Raw genomic sequence first — 19,083 nt, forward strand, 5'->3', positions numbered from 1 at the left:
TGGCAGTTTAACGAAGGCCAGTGTAAATTTGGGACCACCTGCAAGTTCAAGCACCAGTGCTCGCACTGCAGTGGTTCCTCCCATGGCGCTGCTAGATGTTTTCCAGAAAAACAAGTGAAAGCCAGACAATAGTAATACCAAATGGGGTGACACCAGTGAAAATGGACGCGATGGTCCCTTATCTAAATAGGTTCCCGGATAGGAGTAGGGCTGAACTTTTATTGTCTGGTTTTAGAGATGGTTTTAAGATCCCTGCTCCTCTGTTTGACATACCTCAATTCTTAGGGATCTTAGGTTGGCCGAGCAATATGCTGAAGTTGTTACGGAGAAGTTGGGCAAGAAGGTTGCTTTGGGTAGGATGTCTGGACCTTTTCAAGCTCGTCCGTTGGTAGATTTAGTGGTTTCACCACTGGGTGTGGTTCCAAAGAAGGAGCCAAACAAATTCCGGCTTATTCATCATTTGTCGTATCCCCATGGTAGGTCGGTGAATGACAAGATAGACCCGGAGCTTTGCTCCGTTGTTTATACATCATTTGATGAGGCAGTGCGCTTGGTGCGTAGTTGTGGCAGTGGTGCACTTTTGGCAAAAAATTATATCAAATCTGCATTTCGTTTGTTACTGGTTCATCAGGAGAGTGAGCGTGGGTTGTTATTAGGGCGGGGTTTTTTTGTTGACAGATGTTTGCCTATGGGCTGCTCGTTGTCTTGTGCGTTTTTTGAGGCTTTCAGTTTTTTTCTTGAAAGGGTTGTTAGGGATGGGTCAGGTTTTGATTCCTTGATACATTACTTGCATGATTCTTTGTGTATTGGGCCTGGTCAGTCCAGGTGTTGCGAAGTGATTTTGAGGACAGTTGTATGGGTGGAGGAGCGTTTTGGTGTGCCGCTAGCTCCAGGTAAAACTGAAGGGCCCTGTACAAGCCTTTCTTTCTTGGGTATCGTGATTGATTCGGTCAATTGGGAGTTCAGGTTGCCATCGGAGAAGGTGGTAGCTTTGAGGGAAGAAGTGGCATGAGCAAGGCATTTGAAAAAGCTATCGCTATGTGAAGTTCAGCCACTTCTCAGGAAATTTAATTTTACTTGTCGCATTATTCCGATGGGGAGAGTGTTTTCGCGTAGGTTGACCAGAGCCACGGCAGGAGTTCGGGCTCCACATCATTTGATTCATTTATCTAGCGAGCATAATGCGGATCTGGAAGTTTGGGACAGGTTTTTAGCGCATTACAACAGCCGTTCGCTGCTCATGGAGGAGGTAGTGGGCAATGTTGATTAGGATTTGTTTACGGTTGCTTCCGGCAGGAGGATTGGTTTTGGGGAGTATTTTAGAAGTCAGTGGTGTGCCGCTAGATGACCTAAGGAATGGTTTCCGTTGGTTTAGTCAAAAATGTAGAGATATTTCCCATTTTGGTAGCTGTTCATTTGTGGGGGGATGATTTTCAAGACAGAAGAGTTCGCTTCAATTGAGATAACATGGGTGTGGTGTGCGCTATTAACAGTATGACGCCTGTTATGATCCTTAGTGGTTGAGGATCACGAATTACTCCAGCTAAGCAACAAACATAGGACAAGCTCTAGGGAGGTGGCAAACTGGACTAACCGCAAATCTGAACCTATCCAAACACACTAGAAGTAGCCGGTGAACGTGCCTAAAAAAATCCTAGACGTCTCGAGCCAGCCTGAGGAACTAACTACCCCTAGAGAGAAAGAAAGACCTCTCTTGCCTCCAGAGAAATAATCCCCAAAGATATAGAAGCCCCCAACAAATAATAACGGTGAGGTAAGAGGAAGGCACATACACAGGGGTGAAAACAGATTCAGCAAATGAGGCCCACTAATACTAGATAGCAGAAAATAGTAAGGGGTCTGTGCGGTCAGTAAAAAACCCTAACAAAATATCCACACTGAGATTTCAAGAACCCCCGCACCAACTAACGGTGTGGGGGGAGAAACTCAGTCCCCTAGAGCAACCAGCAAGCAAGGAGATCACATCTTAGCAAGCTGGACAAGAAACATGAATGAATGCTGATAATCAAAAAATGAACGGACAAAAACTTAGCTTGTCTTGGAGAGGCTGGGAGCAAGGTAATCACAAGGAATCTGAAAAGCACTGAATACATTGATAGCAGGCAAGGAACTGAGTATCCAGGTGAGTTAAATAGGAAACGAACCAAGAATAACGAACCAGCTGATGCAGCCAACCTGCAGAAGACAACACTACACAGTACCGCTTGTGACCACTAGAGGGAGCCTAAAAATAGAGTTCACAACAGTACCCCCCCTTGAGGAGGGGTCACCGAACCCTCATCAAGACCCCCAGGGCGATCAGGATGAGCCGCGTGGAAGGCACGAACCAAATCGGCCGCATGAACATCAGAGGCGACAACCCAGGAATTATCCTCCTGACCATAGCCCTTCCACTTCACCAAATACTGAAGCCTCCGTCTAGAGATACGAGAATCCAAAATCTTCTCCACCACGTACTCCAATTCGCCCTCGACCAGCACCGGAGCAGGAGGCTCAACAGAAGGAACCACAGGCACCACATACCTCCGCAACAAAGACCTATGGAACACATTATGAATGGCAAACGATGCTGGGAGATCCAAACGAAAAGACACCGGGTTAAGGATTTCCAAGATCTTATAAGGACCGATGAAGCGAGGCTTGAATTTAGGAGAGGAGACCTTCATAGGAACATACCAAGAAGACAGCCACACCAAATCCCCAACACGAAGTCGGGGACCCACACCGCGGCGGCGGTTGGCAAAGCGCTGAGCCTTCTCCTGTGACAACCTCAAATTGTCCACCACATGGTTCCAAATCTGCTGCAACCTATCCACCACAGAATCCACCCCAGGACAGTCAGAAGACTCAACCTGACCCGAGGAAAAACGAGGATGGAAACCAGAATTGCAGAAAAAAGGCGAAACCAAAGTAGCAGAACTAGCCCGATTATTAAGGGCAAACTCGGCCAATGGCAAAAAAGTCACCCAATCATCCTGATCAGCAGAAACAAAACATCTCAAATAAGTTTCCAACGTCTGATTAGTTCGCTCGGTTTGGCCATTAGTCTGAGGATGGAAGGCCGACGAAAAAGATAAATCAATGCCCATCTTAGCACAAAAAGTCCGCCAAAACCTGGACACAAACTGGGATCCTCTATCAGACACAATATTTTCAGGAATGCTGTGCAAGCGAACCACATTCTGAAAAAATAGAGGAACCAAATCGGAGGAGGAAGGCAACTTAGGCAAGGGCACCAAATGGACCATCTTGGAAAAACGATCACACACCACCCAGATGACAGACATTTTCTGAGATACTGGAAGATCCGAAATAAAATCCATGGAAATGTGCGTCCAAGGCCTCTTCGGGACAGGCAAAGGCAAAAGTAAACCGCTGGCACGAGAACAGCAAGGCTTAGCCCAAGCACAAATCCCACAAGACTGCACAAAGGAACGCACATCCCGCAACAAGGAAGGCCTCTCTTGCCTCCAGAGAAATAATCCCCAAAGATATAGAAGCCCCCAACAAATAATAACGGTGAGGTAAGAGGAAGGCACATACACAGGGGTGAAAACAGATTCAGCAAATGAGGCCCACTAATACTAGATAGCAGAAAATAGTAAGGGGTCTGTGCGGTCAGTAAAAAACCCTAACAAAATATCCACACTGAGATTTCAAGAACCCCCGCACCAACTAACGGTGTGGGGTGAGAAACTCAGTCCCCTAGAGCAACCAGCAAGCGAGGAGATCACATCTTAGCAAGCTGGACAAGAAACATGATGAATGCTGATAATCAAAAAATGAACGGACAAAAACTTAGCTTGTCTTGGAGAGGCTGGGAGCAAGGTAATCACAAGGAATCTGAAGAGAACTGAATACATTGATAGCAGGCAAGGAATTGAGTATCCAGGTGAGTTAAATAGGAAACGAACCAAGAATAACGAACCAGCTGATGCAGCCAACCTGCAGAAGACAACACTACACAGTACCGCTTGTGACCACTAGAGGGAGCCTAAAAATAGAGTTCACAACAGACGCCATCCTCACCTCCGGTGATACGGGTTCTGCGGCAGTTTGTTTTGTCTTGCTTATCCATAAATTTGTACGTTACTGCCTCGCATGTGCCAGAAGTAAAAAATTCCATCGCTGATTCCTTGCCCCATTTCAGTGGGAGCATTTCCGGTTACTGGCCTCGGAGGCAAAGGAACAGGGTTTGGAGTGCCCGGCGGAGCTTTGGAGCGTGGTCTCCGGGCTGTAGAACCTTTGATCCATGTTTTTGGCTCCCAGCACGTGGGCCGCTTATCAATCGGTATGGTGTTCGTGGGAGAAGTGGTTGCTGTCATGCGGGGGTAGCAGTACTGTTGAGGACCATGTGGGAGCATTATTATCATGGTTGAGTTGTGGGGTAGCTGAGGAGTGGTCTGCAGCAAAAGTTGGGCGGATTAGTGCAGCAGTGGCTTTTGGTTTTAAGCTTCGGGTCAGAGAGATTTGATGAAAATGTTTCTGGTGAAGCAAGCACTTAAAGGGTTTTGAAGAAGGGGTAGTCTGGGGGACGGGAGGCACTCGGTTTTCTTTAGGGTGTTGGAACGCTTAGATGTGTGTATGGACGAGATTTGCATCTCTAATTTTAGGGCTGCACTTTTTACCAACTTCAAGGACCCCCCCAACCGCATCACAGCCACCATGAACCAAAAGCCAACCCACCAACCATAATAAATAAGGGCGGGTGGGACTGCTCACGCCGATTCCAGAGTGGGAACTGCCCAAACCCCTCCCCAAGCTCACCCTATAACGATCCATTTGCATTCCCCACCCCACTAGCCCTATCCCCACCCACTCCAACCCCCTGTCATGCCGGCCTTTGCCTACACCACCTTTAACATTGAGTGATAGAATATCAAAAATAAAATCCAGAAAATCACATTGTATAAATTATATACAACCATTAAGAGTTCTGGCCCTACAGACCAGTTAGACAATCCTAATCAACTTGTTACCTGCATTAAAGATAGCCGTCTTGCATAGTCACCTGTTATGGTTCTCAATGGCAAGAGAACATAGCCCAGCAAACAAAGGTACTAGCTCTTGGAAGGATGGAAACTAAACTGACCATGAACTAAACCTGTCGCACAACTAACAGTAGCCGGGTAGCGTAGCCTGCGTTTTATCCCTAGACGCCCAGCGCCGGCCGGAGGACTAACTAATCCTGGCAGAGGAAAATATAGTCCTGGCTCACCTCTAGAGAAGTTTCCCCGATAGGCAGACAGAGGCCCCCACATATATTGGCGGTGATTTTAGATGAAATGACAAACGTAGTATGAAAATAGGTTTAGCAAAATTGAGGTCCGCTTACTAGATAGCAGAAAGACAGAAAGGGCACTTTCATGGTCAGCTGAAAACCCTATCAAAATACCATCCTGAAATTACTTTAAGACTCTAGTATTAACTCATAACATCAGAGTGGCAATTTCAGATCACAAGAGCTTTCCAGACACAGAAACGAAACTACAGCAGTGAAGTGGAACAAAATGCAAAAACAAACAAGGACTAAAGTCCAACTTAGCTGGGAGTTGTCTAGCAGCAGGAACATGCACAGAAAGGCTTCTGATTACAATGTTGACCGGCATGGAAGTGACAGAGGAGCAAGGTTAAATAGCGACTCCCACATCCTGATGGAAACAGGTGAACAGAGGGGATGATGCACACCAGTTCAATTCCACCAGTGGCCACCGGGGGAGCCCAAAATCCAATTTCACAACAGTACCCCCCCCTCAAGGAGGGGGCACCGAACCCTCACCAGAACCACCAGGGCGATCAGGATGAGCCCTATGAAAGGCACGGACCAGATCGGAGGCATGAACATCAGAGGCAGTCACCCAAGAATTATCCTCCTGACCGTATCCCTTCCATTTGACCAGATACTGGAGTTTCCGTCTGGAAACACGGGAGTCCAAGATTTTTTCCACAACGTACTCCAACTCGCCCTCAACCAACACCGGAGCAGGAGGCTCAACGGAAGGCACAACCGGTACCTCATACCTGCGCAACAATGACCGATGAAAAACATTATGAATAGAAAAAGATGCAGGGAGGTCCAAACGGAAGGACACAGGGTTAAGAATCTCCAATATCTTGTACGGGCCGATGAACCGAGTCTTAAACTTAGGAGAAGAAACCCTCATAGGGACAAAACGAGAAGACAACCACACCAAGTCCCCAACACAAAGCCGAGGACCAACCCGACGCCGGCGGTTGGCAAAAAGCTGAGTCTTCTCCTGGGACAACTTCAAATTGTCCACTACCTGCCCCCAAATCTGATGCAACCTCTCCACCACAGCATCCACTCCAGGACAATCCGAAGATTCCACCTGACCAGAAGAAAATCGAGGATGAAACCCCGAATTACAGAAAAAAGGAGACACCAAGGTGGCAGAGCTGGCCCGATTATTGAGGGCAAACTCCGCTAAAGGCAAAAAAGCAACCCAATCATCCTGATCTGCAGACACAAAACACCTCAAATATGTCTCCAAGGTCTGATTCGTCCGCTCGGTCTGGCCATTAGTCTGAGGATGGAAAGCAGACGAGAAAGACAAATCTATGCCCATCCTAGCACAGAATGCTCGCCAAAATCTAGACACGAATTGGGTTCCTCTGTCAGAAACGATATTCTCCGGAATACCATGCAAACGGACCACATTTTGAAAAAACAGAGGAACCAACTCGGAAGAAGAAGGCAACTTAGGCAGGGGAACCAAATGGACCATCTTAGAGAAACGGTCACACACCACCCAGATGACAGACATCTTCTGAGAAACAGGAAGATCCGAAATAAAATCCATCGAGATGTGCGTCCAGGGCCTCTTCGGGATAGGCAAGGGCAACAACAATCCACTAGCCCGAGAACAACAAGGCTTGGCCCGAGCACAAACGTCACAAGACTGCACAAAGCCTCGCACATCTCGAGACAGGGAAGGCCACCAGAAGGACCTTGCCACCAAATCCCTGGTACCAAAGATTCCAGGATGACCTGTCAACGCAGAAGAATGAACCTCAGAAATGACTTTACTGGTCCAATCATCAGGAACAAACAGTCTACCAGGTGGGCAACGATCAGGTCTATCCGCCTGAAACTCCTGCAAGGCCCGCCGCAGGTCTGGAGAAACGGCAGACAATATCACTCCATCCTTAAGGATACCTGTAGGTTCAGAGTTACCAGGGGAGTCAGGCTCAAAACTCCTAGAAAGGGCATCCGCCTTAACATTCTTAGAACCCAGCAGGTAGGACACCACAAAATTAAACCGAGAGAAAAACAACGACCAGCGCGCCTGTCTAGGATTCAGGCGTCTGGCGGACTCAAGATAAATTAGATTTTTGTGGTCAGTCAATACCACCACCTGATGTCTAGCCCCCTCAAGCCAATGACGCCACTCCTCAAAAGCCCACTTCATGGCCAAAAGCTCCCGATTCCCAACATCATAATTCCGCTCGGCGGGCGAAAATTTACGCGAGAAAAAGGCACAAGGTCTCATCACGGAACAATCGTAACTTCTCTGCGACAAAACTGCCCCAGCTCCGATTTCAGAAGCGTCGACCTCAACCTGAAAAGGAAGAGCAACATCAGGCTGACGCAACACAGGGGCGGAAGAAAAGCGGCGCTTAAGCTCCCGAAAGGCCTCCACAGCAGCAGGGGACCAATCAGCAACATCAGCACCCTTCTTAGTCAAATCAGTCAATGGTTTAACAACATCAGAAAAACCAGCAATAAATCGACGATAAAAGTTAGCAAAGCCCAAAAATTTCTGAAGACTCTTAAGAGAAGAGGGTTGCGTCCAATCACAAATAGCCTGAACCTTGACAGGATCCATCTCGATGGAAGAGGGGGAAAAAATATATCCCAAAAAGGAAATCTTTTGAACCCCAAAAACGCACTTAGAACCCTTCACACACAAGGAATTAGACCGCAAAACCTGAAAAACCCTCCTGACCTGCTGGACATGAGAGTCCCAGTCATCCGAAAAAATCAAAATATCATCCAGATACACAATCATAAATTTATCCAAATAATCACGGAAAATGTCATGCATAAAGGACTGAAAGACTGAAGGGGCATTTGAAAGACCAAAAGGCATCACCAAATACTCAAAGTGGCCCTCGGGCGTATTAAATGCGGTCTTCCACTCGTCCCCCTGCATAATTCGCACCAAATTATACGCCCCACAGAGATCTATCTTAGAGAACCACTTGGCCCCCTTTATGCGAGCAAACAAATCAGTCAGCAGTGGCAACGGATATTGATATTTAACCGTGATTTTATTCAAAAGCCGATAATCAATACACGGTCTCAAAGAGCCATCTTTCTTAGCCACAAAGAAAAAACCGGCTCCTAAGGGAGATGACGAAGGACGAATATGTCCCTTTTCCAAGGACTCCTTTATATATTCTCGCATAGCAGCATGTTCAGGCACAGATAGATTAAATAAACGACCCTTAGGGTATTTACTACCCGGAATCAAATCTATGGCACAATCGCACTCCCGGTGCGGAGGTAATGAACCAAGCTTAGGTTCTTCAAAAACGTCACGATATTCAGTCAAGAATTCAGGAATCTCAGAGGGAATAGATGATGAAATGGAAACCACAGGTACGTCCCCATGCTTCCCCTTACATCCCCAGCTTAACACAGACATAGCTTTCCAGTCAAGGACTGGGTTATGAGATTGCAGCCATGGCAATCCAAGCACCAAGACATCATGTAGGTTATACAGCACAAGAAAGCGAATAATCTCCTGATGATCCGGATTAATCCGCATAGTTACTTGTGTCCAGTATTGTGGTTTATTACTAGCCAATGGGGTGGAGTCAATCCCCTTCAGGGGTATAGGAGTTTCAAGAGGCTCCAAATCATACCCACAGTGTTTGGCAAAGGACCAATCCATAAGACTCAAAGCGGCGCCAGAGTCGACATAGGCATCCGCGGTAATAGATGATAAAGAACAAATCAGGGTCACAGATAGAATAAACTTAGACTGTAAAGTGCCAATTGAAACAGACTTATCAAGCTTCTTAGTACGCTTAGAGCATGCTGATATAACATGAGTTGAATCACCGCAATAGAAGCACAACCCATTTTTTCGTCTTAAATTCTGCCGTTCACTTCTGGACAGAATTCTATCACATTGCATATTCTCTGGCGTCTTCTCAGTAGACACCGCCAAATGGTGCACAGGTTTGCGCTCCCGCAGACGCCTATCGATCTGGATAGCCATTGTCATGGACTCATTCAGACCCGCAGGCACAGGGAACCCCACCATAACATCCTTAATGGCATCAGAGAGACCCTCTCTGAAATTCGCCGCCAGGGCGCACTCATTCCACTGAGTAAGCACAGCCCATTTACGGAATTTCTGGCAGTATATTTCAGCTTCGTCTTGCCCCTGAGATAGGGACATCAAGGCCTTTTCCGCCTGAAGCTCTAACTGAGGTTCCTCATAAAGCAACCCCAAGGCCAGAAAAAACGCATCCACATTGAGCAACGCAGGATCCCCTGGAGCCAATGCAAAAGCCCAATCCTGAGGGTCGCCCCGGAGCAAGGAAATCACAATCCTGACCTGCTGAGCAGGATCTCCAGCAGAGCGAGATTTCAGGGACAAAAACAACTTGCAATTATTTTTGAAATTTTGAAAGCAAGATCTATTCCCCGAGAAAAATTCAGGCAAAGGAATTCTAGGTTCAGATATAGGAACATGAACAACAAAATCTTGTAAATTTTGAACTTTCGTGGTGAGATTATTCAAACCTGCAGCTAAACTCTGAATATCCATTTTAAACAGGTGAACACAGAGCCATTCCAGGATTAGAAGGAGAGAGAGAGAGAGAAAGGCTGCAATATAGGCAGACTTGCAAGAGATTCAATTACAAGCACACTCAGAACTGAAGGGAAGGGAAAAAAAAAAAAAAAAAAAAATCTTCAGCAGACTTCTCTTTTCTCTCCTTTCTCTGTCAATTAATTAACCCTTTTTTGGCCGGTCAAACTGTTATGGTTCTCAATGGCAAGAGAACATAGCCCAGCAAACAAAGGTACTAGCTCTTGGAAGGATGGAAACTAAACTGACCATGAACTAAACCTGTCGCACAACTAACAGTAGCCGGGTAGCGTAGCCTGCGTTTTATCCCTAGACGCCCAGCGCCGGCCGGAGGACTAACTAATCCTGGCAGAGGAAAATATAGTCCTGGCTCACCTCTAGAGAAGTTTCCCCGATAGGCAGACAGAGGCCCCCACATATATTGGCGGTGATTTTAGATGAAATGACAAACGTAGTATGAAAATAGGTTTAGCAAAATTGAGGTCCGCTTACTAGATAGCAGAAAGACAGAAAGGGCACTTTCATGGTCAGCTGAAAACCCTATCAAAATACCATCCTGAAATTACTTTAAGACTCTAGTATTAACTCATAACATCAGAGTGGCAATTTCAGATCACAAGAGCTTTCCAGACACAGAAACGAAACTACAGCAGTGAACTGGAACAAAATGCAAAAACAAACGAGGACTAAAGTCCAACTTAGCTGGGAGTTGTCTAGCAGCAGGAACATGCACAGAAAGGCTTCTGATTACAATGTTGACCGGCATGGAAGTGACAGAGGAGCAAGGTTAAATAGCGACTCCCACATCCTGATGGAAACAGGTGAACAGAGGGGATGATGCACACCAGTTCAATTCCACCAGTGGCCACCGGGGGAGCCCAAAATCCAATTTCACAACAGTCACCTATATAAAAGACTTCTGACCACAGACTCAATCAGTCAGACTCCAACCTATACAACATGGGCAAGACCAAAGAGCTTTATAAGGATGTCAGGGACGAGATCATAGACCTGCACAAAGCTGGAATGGGCTATAAAACCATAAGTAAGACACTGGGTGAGAAGGAGACAACTCTTGGTGCAATAGTAAGAAAATGGAAGAAATACAAAATGACTGTCAACCGACATCGATCTGGGGCACTATGCAAAATCTCACCTCGTGGGGTATCCTTGATCATAAGGAAGGTGAGAGATCAGCCTAAAACCACACGGGGAACTTGTTAATGATCTAAAGGCAGCTGGGACTACATTCACCAAGAAAACCATTGGTAACACATTACGCCGTAAAGGTTTAAAATCCTGCAGTGCTCGCAAGGTCTCCCTGCTCAAGAAGACACATGTGCAAGCCCGTCTGAAGTTTGTCAATGAACAACTGGATGATTCTGTGAGTGATTGAGAGAAAGTGCTGTGGTCAGATGAGACAGAAATTGAGGTCTTTGGCATTAACTCAACTAGCCGTGTTTGGATGGAGAAATGCTGCCTATGACCCAAAGAACACATCCCCACTGTCAAGCATGAAAGTGGAAACATTATGTTTTGGGGGTATTTCTCTGCTAAGGGCACAGGACTACTTCACCACATCAATGGGAGAATGGATGGAGCCATGCACCATAAAATCCTGATTGACAAACTCCTTCCCTCCGTCAGGACATTAAAAATGGGTCATGGCTGGGTCTTCCAGCAAGACAATGACCCTAGACATACAGCCAAGGCAACAAAGGAGTGGCTCAAAAAGAAGCACATTAAGGTCATGGAGTGCCCTAGCCAGTCTCAAGACCTTAATCCCATAGAAGACTTATGGAGGGAGTTGAAGCTCCGAGTTGCCAAGCGACAGCCTCAAAATCTTAATGATTTAGAGATGATCTGCAAAGAGGAGTGGACCAAAATTCCTCCTGTCATGTGCACAAACATCATTAACTACAAAAATGTTTGACTGCTGTGCTTGCCAACAAGGGTTTTGCCACCAAGCATTAAGTCTTGTTTGCCAGAGGGATCAAATACTTATTTCTCACTGCAAAATGCAAATACATTTATACAATGTGATCTTCTGTGTGTGTGTGTGTATAACATATATATATATATATACACTATATATACACACATATATGTGTGTGGTTTTATGTATGTTTGTGTGTATGTGTGTATCTACAGCATGTGTGTGTAAGTATATGTATATCTATGTGCGTATAACGTATATATAATATATGTATCTGTGTGTATGTATATTTGTGTATGGATGTACAGTATTTGTATAATGGGTATACGTGTATGTACGGTGTATGTGTGTACCTGTGTGTATGTTTGTGCGTATGTACGGTATGTGTATGTATATATGAGTACGGTATATGTGTATAGAACAAATCCCACATATCACATAAATGTGATGGTACAAGAAGAGATCCAACAAGGCAATAAAATGATATTTTATTTAATTAATTTAAAAACCACAATGTAAAGACAAAAAAGCAGATTTGCCATATAGGGGACGCATAGCAAAAGGGAGAGTGGTGAAAATAAGGGTAAAGATAAACAATTGATCAATAAGTAGTACAGTAACCCCATTAAAATAATAAACCACACTATACTAATTAATGCACTCAAAAAGACCTGTATTCAAGTAGCAAGTGTGCAGCTAATTCTAATCATGAGACAAAAAGATGAATATCATAGTATGTCCTCTAATAGCATAAACAAAATGAGGCTGGATAGGAGAATAAAAGAATAAGTGCTTACATCAGTAATGCTGTATGATCAGCCAAGTACAAAGCTATTCCAGAGACATTGAATAATAGTTATTACCTGTATAATGGAAATTGCCACAGGAGGTCAGCTCGGGCATCCCCTCACCCCGATGCGCATTTCGCCACCAGCTTCTTCCGGGGGCATCAATGTGTATGTATATGTGTGTGCATGTACGGTATATGTGTATGTGTATGTGCGTGTATGTAGAGTATATGTGTATGTACTGGTGCTTCTCACAAAATTAGAATATCATCAAAAAGTTAATTTATTTCAGTTCTTCGATACAACAAGTGAAACTCACATATTATATAGAGTCATTACAAACAGAGTGATCTATATCAAGTGTTTATTTCTGTTAATGTTGATGATTATGGCTTACAGCCAATGAAAACCCCATAATCATTCTCAGGAAATTACACTACCTTATAACCCCAGCTTGGAAATAATTTTAAAATCTGAAATCTTGGCCTTCTGAATTGTATGTTCAGTAAATGCACTTAATATTTGGTCGGGGCACCTTTTGCATCAATTACTGCATCAATGCAGCGTGGCATGGAGGCGATCAGCCTGTGGCATTGCTGAGATGTTATGGAAGCCCAGGTTGCTGTGATAGCAGCCTTCAGCTCATCTGCACTGTTGGGTCTGGTGTTTCTCATCTTCCTCTGACAATACCCCATAGATTCTCTATGGGATTAAGGACAGGTGAGTTTGCTGGCCAATCAAGCACAGTGATACTGTTGTTTTCAAACCAGGTATTGGTACTTTTGGCAGTGTGGACAGGTGCCACCTCCTGCTGGAGAATGAAATTTCTATCTCCAAAGAGCTTGTCAGCAGAGGGAAGCATGAAGTGCTCTAAAATCTCGTGGTAGATGGCTGCGCTGACTTTGATCTTGATAGAACACAGTGGGTCTAAACCAGCAGATGACATGGGTCCCCAAACCATCACTGATTGTGGAAACTTCACACTGGACCTCAAGCAGCTTGGACTGTGTGCCTCTCCACTCTTCCTCCAGACTCTGGGGCATTGATTTCCAAATGAAATGAAAAATTTACTTTCATCTAAAAACAACACCTTGGACCACTGAGCAAGAGTCCAGTTCTTTTTCTCCTTGGCCCAGGTAAGATGCATCTGGCGTTGTCTATTGGTCATAAGCGGCTTGACACAAGAAGTGCGACACTTGTAGCCCATGTTCTGGATACGTCTGTGTGTGGTGATATATTTGTGCTGTGACATCACAATGTGCCTTATCTTTGTCCAGTGAAATCCCAATGTGCCTTATCTTTGTACAGTGACATCACAATGTGCCTTATCTTTGTACAGTGACATCACAATGTGCCTTATCTTTGTGCTGTGACATCACAATGTACCTTATCTTTGTGCTGTGACATCACAATGTGCCTTATCTTTGTGCTGTGACATCACAATGTGCCTTATCTTTGTGCTGTGACATCACAATGTGCCTTATCTTTGTACAGTGACATCACAATGTGCCTTATCTTTGTGCTGTGACATCACAATGTGCCTTATCTTTGTGCTGTGACATCACAATGTGCCTTATCTTTGTGCTGTGACATCACAATGTGCCTTATCTTTGTGCTGTGACATCACAATGTGCCTTATCTTTGTGCAGTGACATCACAATGTGCCTTATCTTTGTGCTGTGACATCACAATGTGCCTTATCTTTGTGCTGTGACATCACAATGTGCCTTATCTTTGTGCTGTGACATCACAATGTGCCTTATCTTTGTGCTGTGACATCACAATGTGCCTTATCTTTGTGCTGTGACATCACAATGTGCCTTATCTTTGTGCTGTGACATCACAATGTGCCCTGTCTTTGTGCTGTGACATCACAATGTGCCTTATCTTTGTGCAGTGACATCACAATGGGCCTTATCTTTGTGCAGTGACATCACAATGTGCCTTATCTTTGTGCAGTGACATCACAATGTGCCTTATCTTTGTGCTGTGACATCACAATGTGCCTTATCTTTGTGCTGTGACATCACAATGTGCCTTATCTTTGTGCTGTGACATCACAATGGGCCTTATCTTTGTGCAGTGACATCACAATGTGCCTTATCTTTGTGCAGTGACATCACAATGTGCCTTATCTTTGTGCTGTGACATCACAATGTGCCTTATCTTTGTGCTGTGACATCACAATGGGCCTTATCTTTGTGCAGTGACATCACAATGTGCCCTATCTTTGTGCTGTGACATCACAATGTGCCTTATCTTTGTGCAGTGACATCACAATGGGCCTTATCTTTGTGCTGTGACATCACAATGTGCCTTATCTTTGTGCAGTGACATCACAATGTGCCTTATCTTTGTGCAGTGACATCACAATGGGCCTTATCTTTGTGCTGTGACATCACAATGTGCCTTATCTTTGTGCAGTGACATCACAATGGGCCTTATCTTTGTGCTGTGACATCACAATGTACCTTATCTTTGTGCTGTGACATCACAATGTGCCTTATCTTTGTGCTGTGTCATCACAATGTGCCTTATCTTTGTGCTGTGACATCACAATGTGCCTTATCTTTGTACAGTGACATCACAATGTGCCTTATCTTTGTGCTGTGACATCACAATGTGCCTTATCTTTGTGCTGTGACATCACAATGTGCCTTATCTTTGTGCTGTGACATCACAATGTGCCTTATCTTTGTGCTGTGACATCACAATGTGCCTTATCTTTGTGCAGTGACATCACAATGTGCCTTATCTTTGTGCTGTGACATCACAATGTGCCTTATCTTTGTGCTGTGACATCACAATGTGCCTTATCTTTGTGCTGTGACATCACAATGTGCCTTATCTTTGTGCTGTGACATCACAATGTGCCTTATCTTTGTGCTGTGACATCACAATGTGCCTTATCTTTGTGCTGTGACATCACAATGTGCCCTGTCTTTGTGCTGTGACATCACAATGTGCCTTATCTTTGTTCAGTGACATCACAATGGGCCTTATCTTTGTGCAGTGACATCACAATGTGCCTTATCTTTGTGCAGTGACATCACAATGTGCCTTATCTTTGTGCTGTGACATCACAATGTGCCTTATCTTTGTGCTGTGACATCACAATGTGCCTTATCTTTGTGCTGTGACATCACAATGGGCCTTATCTTTGTGCAGTGACATCACAATGTGCCTTATCTTTGTGCAGTGACATCACAATGTGCCTTATCTTTGTGCTGTGACATCACAATGTGCCTTATCTTTGTGCTGTGACATCACAATGGGCCTTATCTTTGTGCAGTGACATCACAATGTGCCCTATCTTTGTGCTGTGACATCACAATGTGCCTTATCTTTGTGCAGTGACATCACAATGGGCCTTATCTTTGTGCTGTGACATCACAATGTGCCTTATCTTTGTGCAGTGACATCACAATGTGCCTTATCTTTGTGCAGTGACATCACAATGGGCCTTATCTTTGTGCTGTGACATCACAATGTGCCTTATCTTTGTGCAGTGACATCACAATGGGCCTTATCTTTGTGCAGTGACATCACAGTGGGCCTTATCTTTGTGCAGTGACATCACAATGGGCCTTATCTTTGTGCAGTGACATCACAAATGTACCTCGCCTACGCGCCATGGTACAATCCAACCCTTGTATAATACACCTACAATTACCTTTCACACAGAAGTCAATGTCAGTAGCATTATGGGGCGACATTTCCATTGACTTATATGAAAAAAAAAGGATTAAATGCAACAAAGTCTCATCATGAGACAAAGCAATAAAATGTAACAGAAACACGTAACTAATTGCAGGTACACAATTTGTTGGAAAGCTGCAATAAGGATTTACTTGTAGTTGTTTTTAGTAGTTATTTTAATTTTGCAAACCATCTGGAACAAAATCATCATAAAATTAATTGAATCCGCAGCTCAAAAACCCTTCATTACTTGAAAACCACAATTTCTGCTTGGTGTGAATTCTTTTGTAAAACGATGTAGTGTAACGCTGGTGGCTGCAGTAATTTACCACAGGCATGTCCATGTTTCATGTTCATGTTTTATCCATGTTTTTCACCGATAGAACATGCATCCAGTATAGTCTATGAGCATGTCCACTTTGTTGTGGGTGGAGTGTGCAAACAAAAAGAGAAGACCTGTCCATTTTTTAGCTGATTGGATCAATAAAAAAAACATTATTACATGGATGCCATCTGTGTGTTATCTGAGTGCTGTCTATTTTTTACTGTCTGGTGTTATATTCATAAATCCTTTTTTCTCAACTATTAGACCGGGGTCACACTTGCGTGTGCAATGCGAGAAACTCGCACGAGTCTCTCGCATCAATACCCGGCACTGCCGCCGGCACTCGGGACCGGAGCGGGCGGCTGCGTGTATTTCTATGCAGCCGCACACTCCAGTCCGAGCCACTGGCGGCAGTGCCAAGAATTGATGTGAGAGACTCGGGCGAGTTTCTCGCATTGCACACGCAAGTGTGACCCCAGCCTGAGCTGTCCGTTTTTAAGGGCTTATACAGAGGCATGCATACCTATAATAGTGAATAAGGTCATTTACATGTGCGCGGTTTTTCGAAACATCAAAGACGTGGTTGATTTAGATCTGAGTGTTGAATCAAAATCAGCAATGTAAGTCTATGGGTTTGTGAAAGAATCATACAATACTTGGATGCCATCCGAATGTGGTCCACTTTTCATGGATTTTAGGCTACATTCCCACGATGAGCGTTTAGTGCGTTTTTGATGCTGTAGATTTTCTGTGACTATTAAGTAGAATAGGTTACTTGCATTTTTTTGAAAATATGCTGCATAAAAAACTAAATCGCTCACTAAAAGTTGTATGAAAGTAGCTTTGTATAGGAAGAGAATTGAGGGGTTTTTTTTACGTGCGACAAAAATGATGAAACTTGGACCAAAATCACTGATGAAACTTGGTCAGTTTTCGTAGAATGTGAAAAACATTCACATGTGAATGAGCTCTACGATGCATAGCATACTGACCAATAGAATTCAATGTAACCATTCACGCATCCGTTTTTTTAGTGGATCCGTCTGTCCTTTCCGTTAATTCTTCATTCAGATGTCAATTTTTCTTGTCTGAGTGGTAGCCATGCTTTTTACAGATAGCACTCATACTTATGATAGTGTTTAGAGTAATTTATATATCGGAGTTTTTTTGCTCAGACCAAGTGACTCACATAAAAGCATGTGGAGACTTGTCCAACATTGATCCAAATTCTGGATTAAACTCGCCAATGCAAGCCCATGGATCCATGGAAAAATCAGTTTTTCACAAACTATTGAATAGGAGAGGCTTGAGAAACTTCCATCATCTTCTTTCATGTAAGAAAAAGTAATAAAACTCTGATGGAAAAACTGACACTGACCCAACTCTGATGAACTCTTAAAGGGAACCTGTCACCCTCCCCCAGGCGTTTTAAACTAAAAGAACCACCTTGTGCCGCAGTAATGCTGCATTCTGACAAGGTGGCTCTTTTAGTTCTGGGTGCTGTAACTGCCGAAATAATCAGTTTTGTAATTAGTCCCAAATACCTTTTCTTCAGTCAAGGAGGCAGGCCTTTCCCCCCCTGCTGCAGACGCCACACAGCCGTCACTCAAATCTTCTTGGCGCCGGGCGCCGCCTCCTAAGCGCTGTTTTGAAATCTGCCGGCGCCTGCGCTCTTTTCTCCTGCCTGGTGCAGGTGCAGTGAGCGCTGCCCGTCCTCATATGCAGTCTAGCTGACTGCGCCTGTGCGGCCGCCCTGCCTGTGAATCCCAGCCCCACAATGTGAATAAATAAGAAGACACTGCGGGGCTGGGATTCACAGGCAGGGCGACCGCACAGGCGCAGTCAGCTAGACTGCATATGAGCACAGAGCACGGGCAGCGCTCACTGCGCCTGCCCAAGGCAGGAGAAAAGAGTGCAGATGCCGGCTCATCTCAAAATAGGGAGGAGGAGGCGGCGCCCGGCGCCAAGAAGATTTGAGTGACGGCTGTGTGGCGTCTGCAGCAGGGGGGAAAGGCCTGCCTCCTTGACTGAAGACAAGGTATTTCTGACAAATTATAAAACTGATTATTTCGGCAGTTACAGCACCCAGAACTAAAAGAGCCACCTTGTCAGAATGCAGCATTACTGCTGCACAAGGTGGCTTTTTTAGTTAAAAACGCCAGGGGGGGGGGGGGGGTTGGGGGGATGACAGGTTCCCTTTAAAAAAGAAAAACCACTGATGAATCTTGGACTTTATTTGCAGATGAGAAGAATCACTTATGTCTGAATGAGCCCTAAACCTCATATTGGCATCCATTTTTGCAGATTAGACTTGACCATTAGTGATGAGCGAACGTGCTTGGATAACGTGTGTCCAAGTATCTTAGGCGTGCTCAGACAATATATTCGAGTCCCCACGGCTGCATGTTTCGTGGCGGGAGACAGCCTCAACACATTCATGGATTGCCTGTTTGTCCGTTCGTTTTTAAC

The 19,083-nt window shown here is 44.8% G+C and overlaps 1 protein-coding gene across 11 annotated transcripts in view; it reads right to left on the reverse strand.

Moving 5' to 3' along the window:
* The window catches only part of SRCIN1 (SRC kinase signaling inhibitor 1), a 608,732-nt gene that overhangs the window by 525,602 nt on the left and 64,047 nt on the right, over positions 1-19,083 (reverse strand). The gene's annotated exons all lie outside the window — the stretch shown is intronic.

This window comes from Ranitomeya variabilis, chromosome 4 (genome assembly GCF_051348905.1).
Source record: "Ranitomeya variabilis isolate aRanVar5 chromosome 4, aRanVar5.hap1, whole genome shotgun sequence".
In the NCBI taxonomy this organism is placed as follows: domain Eukaryota; kingdom Metazoa; phylum Chordata; class Amphibia; order Anura; family Dendrobatidae; genus Ranitomeya; species Ranitomeya variabilis.